A 6,000-nucleotide genomic window follows, 5' to 3' on the forward strand; every position below is an offset into this window, starting at 1 on the left:
TCCGACTTCATCATCATCTTTATCTATCTCTGCTGTATCAGCATCTTGACGAGTCTTTAACATCTACTGTTCTGTGGCCTTGACATAGTCCTTAATGTTAGACGATTTAAGATCAAACCAGTTGTGCTGATCAGCGTTTCCCTCATCTTCAGACAAAAGTGCTAATACATCTTCATTGAGTACAGTAAATTCTTCAAACAACTTGGAGAAATCATAGTGCATTGTGTCCTCAACCGTCTTAATATTAGCATTATCTTCCATGAGACAATCAATTATCTTCATTTTTCCAGTTATCCGAGCTAATTTAGCCCTCCTTGCACTTATGCTTCTATTTAACTTCTCTTCCATTGCCTTTGGGGTGAGCTTTACTTCCCTCTTTTGGCCAACAATCCTTCGTACAGCCTGGGGAAGCTCCTCACGGCTCCATAAGGCCTCGTCCATTTTACCCGCAGCTATTATTTAGCTTCTCAATAGAATGAACAAGGCAAGTAACAGTCACTGTACCGTTGCTTTCTTATATTGCCGTCTGGCTCCGTGACCATTCCTGTATACGTTCGCCGACAATTCCGTCCTTTCCTTCTTAGGGAGCTAGTTTTTGACTAATGTAGTGGCGCTTCGTAATTTCCAAACATGCAGCCACTGAGCTTTGAGGCTTTAGCAACGAGTAGACGCGTGTCGAAATAAAACATTCCAAACCATAACTTTGTCTTTAAACTGTTTACTGTAACATCTTACAAACAGAATTACAAAGCAAAACACGTTTAAACGAACACGGTCAAAAACTGTATTGCTCCAGCCCTCAAAGCTTCTGCCTCCTCCAGCCTCGTGGTGCTTTTCCTGTAAAATGGCTGGATACCATGTGACAAGCTTAAGGACTGTACCATTGTATAGCAAGAATAAAGGGGTATCTCAGACTATACTATTGGAACAAGAAAATAGGGGGTTTCTCAATACAATAAGTCAGTCAGGTAAATTAACTGTATTATACAGGTAGACTACCCTTTATCCGGACTTCCGAAAACCGAAACCCTCTTCGTTCAGCGTAAGTCGTGCATACGACTTACGCTGAACGAAAAAACCTTCGGTTTTTAGAGGGTTCTGGTTGCGGAAGTTCGGATAAAGGGTAAGTCGTGCGCACGACCCCCCGCCAGCCCCGACAACCCCGCCAGCCCCGACAACTGCCGACCCCCCCGCGGACCCCGCCGGCCCCGACAACCGCTGACCCCACCAGCCCCGACAACCGCCGACCCCCCCGCGGACCCCGCCAGCCGCCGACCCCCCCGCGGACCCCGCCAGCCCCGACAACCGCCGACCCCCCCGCGGACCCCGCCAGCCCCGACAACCGCCGACCCCCCCGCGGACCCCGCCAGCCCCGACAACCGCCGACCCCCCCCGCGGACCCGCCGGCCCCGACAACCGCCGACCCCCCCGCGGGCCCCGCCAGCCCCGACAACCGCCGACCCCCCCACGGACCCCGCCAGCCCCGACAACCGCCGACCCCCCGCGGACCCCGCCAGCCCCGACAACCGCCGACCCCCCCGCGGACCCCGCCAGCCGCCGACCCCCCCGCGGACCCGCCGGCCCCGACAACCGCCGACCCCCCCGCGGACCCCGCCAGCCCCGACAACCGCCAACCCCGCCAGCCGCCGACCCCCCCACGGACCCCGCCAGCCCCGACAACCGCCGACCCCCCGCGGACCCCGCCAGCCCCGACAACCGCCGACCCCGACAACCGCCGACCCCCCCGCGGACCCCGCCAGCCCCGACAACCGCCGACCCCGCCAGCCCCGACAACCGCCAACCCCCCCGCGGACCCCGCCAGCCCCGACAACCGCCGACCCCGACAACCGCCGACCCCCCCCGCGTACCCCGCCGGTCCCGACTGACTTACGCTGAGCGTCAGCGTAAGTCGTGCGCACGACACCCCGCCGACCCACCTTCCGAAATCCGAAATTCTCCTTTATCCGAAACTCGGCTGGTCCCGAGGTTTTCGGAGAAAGGATAGTCTACCTGTACTATTTAACCAATATTTTAAAGTATTTTCTTTCTTAAACTTTCATGACTCTTACAGAGGTAGTACATTGTCACACAGCATGGCTAAGGCAGAGACCACTGCATCTTTTATGAGAAAAGTGGATCAATAAATAGTTGAAGCAAAACAAGATCATAGCGTAATGGGGTGAGCGTTGAGCAGTGGGATTAGTTTCGGACTGTTCAAGCAAAGAGCCAATACACACACACATGATGGGCCGAATGGCTTCCTTCTGTGTTGCAAACTTCTACAAAGACATAGGTGGCCACATCTGAGCCCTAGATTTATTTAGGAAAAATCAGAAATCGGAAATACTGTGCATTTATTATTGAGTTCAACATATGATTTGCCTTAGACACTTGACCAAGGAAACTGCCCAAAACATTACTGTACTCTTCACCCACAGAATTTATTTTAATCTAAATTTTATTTAAATTAAAAGTCTAGTTGTCACACCTTTTAAAAAAAAAAGTGCACACTGGACTTAGTACCTTAAAAGTGCAAATAACACTTTTGTGATTGGCTCAAATAATCAACATCTGTTAAGTCAGCTGTACTGATTTTGCAAAATATCCCACTGACTAAATGTTAATCTATAAGAAGTGACTTCCATTCACTGACAAAGTAGGAAAAGCTACCAATCTGCAACTGGCAACCACCAACCAATCAAATGCCTGCAAAATTCTCCAGGTGTTATGAGTGGCCATTTTAGCTCTATACAGTTAATAATAACTTGATCCTAGCCTCACCAATGCACACTTTCTAGCTGGTTATCTTTCAAAAGGTTCCACACAAGAGATTATTAGTAAAAAAATAAAGGTGCACGGAATTGGAGGTAACCTTGTGACATGGGTTGGTAACTGGTTGGGAGATAGGAAACAGAGAGTAAAGATAAAGGGAACATTATCTGATTGGTGGGATGTGACAAGTGCTGTTCTCTAGGGATCTGTACTAGGGCCTCAGCTTTTCACCATAGATATTAATGACTTGGATGAAGGAATAGAGAAGGATATTGTCAAATCTACAGATGGCACTAAGTTAGGAGGCATAGTAAATTGTACAGATGGGAGCAAGAAGTTATAGAGGGTCATAGACAGATTAAGTGAGTGGGCAAAACTGTGGTAGATGGGAGTTCAATGTAGGAAAGTGTGAGGTTATCCACTTTTTAATCTGAGAAAGACAAATTGGAATATTTTCTTAATGGGGAGAGATTAGTTGCTGTGGAGGAGCAATGGGATTTAGGTGTCCATGTACACAAATCACTAAAAGCTAGTACAGGAAACTCTTTGGTATCCAGCACCGACAGGACCGGCATGGTGCCGGTTTATCAAAAAGTCCAGATTACAGAGAGGTACAGTTAAAAGGTACGAGAGCTCCGTACACAGCAACAAATCCAGGCTTCCCTGTTGCTTAGCAACATGTGCAGGAACTCCGACCACAGACCAAGCGTCCCTGTGTAGGAGCCCCAGTTACACAGCCACAGATCCAGGAACTGCCACTAATATGAAGTAAAACTTACCTGAACCTACTCCTGAATTTTGCCGGTTAACAGAGATTTCTGGTTATTTAGGTGCTGGTAAATCGAGAGTTTCCTGTACACAGATATAAAAAGTAATCAAAAAGGATAATGGAATGTTGGCCTTTATTTCAAGGAGGATGGAATATAAAAGTGAGGAAGTTATGATTCAGTTGTGCAGAGCCTTGGTCAGACCCCATCTGGAGCACTCTAGTCAGCTTTGGGCAACAAACCTCAGGAAGGGTATATTGGCCTTAGAGGGGTTGCAGCACAGGTTCAACAGAATGATGCCAGGGCTTAAAGGGTTAAATTATGAGGTTGCATAAACTTGGCTTGTATTCCCTTGAGTATAGACGGTTGAGGGGTGATCTAAATCGAGATGTTTGAAATTATTAAGGAATTTGACAGGGTAGATACAGAGAAACGATTTCCTCTGGTGGAGGAATCTAGAACAAGGGAGCATAATCTTAAAATCAGAGCTAGGCCATTCAGGAGTGAAATGAGGTAGCACTTTTTCATAAAAAGGTCGTGGAAATCTGGGACTCTCTCATCCAAGAGGCTGTGGGGGCTGGGTAAATTGAAATTTTCAAGACTGAGATCGATAGATTTTGGTTGGGTAAGGGTATCAAGGGATATGGAGCAAAGGCTTGTAAATGCGAGGGGCTGAATGACCGACTCCTGTTCCTATGTTCCAGAATGGAGAGCAAACCTAGAACTTTCTCATTTGCATTACTCTGTACTAAACATTTGGTGCATTTACATATTAAGGTATTGGGGAGTTACTCGTTACGTCACACCGGTGACTAATGATACTTTGTTAGTCATATTTTCACCACCAATCATTAAAGGTTTTACATGCTTCAAAGAACTAGAAATCCAAAGGAAGCAAAAGAATTAATCAGACCACAAACAGTTTGTTATGTTGCCAAGTAATTTATAAGCATTTCTATAGCTCCTTTCATGACCACCGGATGTCCCAAAATGCTTTACAACCAATTAAGTACTTTATTTAAATGTAGGAAACGTGACAGCCAATTTGCACACAGCAAGCTCCCACAAACAACAACATGATAATGACCAGATGTGCTCAAGTCTCTGGAGTGGGGCTGTTAACCCACAACCGTCTGACTCAAAGGCTAGGATGCTACCAACTGAGCCAGAGCTGACACATTAGTCAGCATGACTTGTCACGTTGGAATGACTTATTCCATTCTCTATTGATGCTTATAGTTGAACAGCTGGGAACTTAAGAAAAAAATATTCTCCCACTTGGCATAAAATTAGAGGTATAAATGTCACAAGGGACAACAGTAAAACAGATCTATAACTCATTGTGAAGAGTCTTCTTACACGAGGCACCCACCCAAGATTTCACACCCAAACAGGTAAGAATACAACAATATTTTTATATACTCCCATCATATTACACCTATATGTACTTCAGATTATTGAGAAGGTAAATAAACAATGACATCAATCGCAAGCCCTAAGGGACAACTTTTGCAGGCATGTCAATGAAAATATTAATACGTTTCATATTTTCGGCTAGTTCCCGTATTCGTGCTGTTTGTGGGGGAGAACAATCATCTAATTCAAGACTTGCACAAGCAATCCCTTCTTTTAGACAGACAGACAATTTCTGCCACACAATTTAAAGAAAACTGGACAACAGGTACAATTAAGAGAAACAGGTTGAAATAAGAGAGTAGAGGAGCATTGCTCAGAGAAAGTACGACACACTCGCCGAATCCTTGCAAATAGTGACTGATTCTCACCTGATCACACGCGCAGCCCCTGTGCTGCCTTCGCTAGCTGGTAGCATCAAACAGACTGAAAGCCCTTTCCCTGAGATCCCGCCCCCTGACAACAGGCTCCGGTCGCTGCTCGGTTTCGATTCCTCATTTCCACACAATGTGCTCACGCCCCTTTTACACCGATACGCCAATAAACTGGCGGACCGAGGACCGCCCTCTTCACTCCGCTTATGCGGTGTAAAGAAATCGAAACCGAAACCGAATAAGTTAGATCGCAGGATTTCCAAGAATCTACGTAGAGTCTAAGTCAACAGATACAGAGCAGGGTGAAGCTTGACTGAAACTAACTGATGGCATCAGATATAATTGTGATCTTTGCTAAAACGAGAATTGGGCATTCTCTAACAATGAACACTTTGCACCAGTACCCCCCGGCTGTAAATTAAATCATAGCTGATCTGTACCTCAGCTCCGTTTGCCCGCCATAGCTCCATATCTCGATAGCCTAAACCAACAAAAATCCAGCGATCTCAGTCTTGAAGCCATAACTGAATCGGATGATATCAGTCGACAAGGTTAAAGGGACCTTGCCCACAGCCATATCAGGACGAGAGGGCAACATATGACTCTGAGCTGAGCTAAAAGCTGCACCAAAATCATTGGTGGGGGACATTTTAACTTCTAGCGATAGTGTAAAA

General features: G+C 46.7%; 1 protein-coding gene and 1 long non-coding RNA gene across 2 annotated transcripts in view; one reads left to right on the forward strand and one right to left on the reverse strand.

The window, feature by feature from the left end:
* Positions 1-5,412, reverse strand: part of LOC147117781 (NFX1-type zinc finger-containing protein 1-like) — a 70,392-nt gene extending 64,980 nt beyond the window's left edge. Inside the window, exon 1 of the mRNA XM_085989047.1 lies at positions 5,324-5,412. The gene's annotated coding sequence lies outside the window, so the exon portion shown is untranslated. The remainder of the gene's footprint in view (positions 1-5,323) is intronic.
* Positions 4,851-6,000, forward strand: part of LOC147117782 (uncharacterized) — an 18,489-nt gene continuing 17,339 nt past the window's right edge. The window contains exon 1 of the long non-coding RNA XR_015078531.1: positions 4,851-4,933. This is a non-coding gene — a long non-coding RNA (uncharacterized LOC147117782). The remainder of the gene's footprint in view (positions 4,934-6,000) is intronic.

The sequence above is a fragment of the Somniosus microcephalus genome, chromosome 5 (assembly GCF_052327205.1).
Source record: "Somniosus microcephalus isolate GS21.2 chromosome 5, FLI_Smic_1.0, whole genome shotgun sequence".
Taxonomy (NCBI): domain Eukaryota; kingdom Metazoa; phylum Chordata; class Chondrichthyes; order Squaliformes; family Somniosidae; genus Somniosus; species Somniosus microcephalus.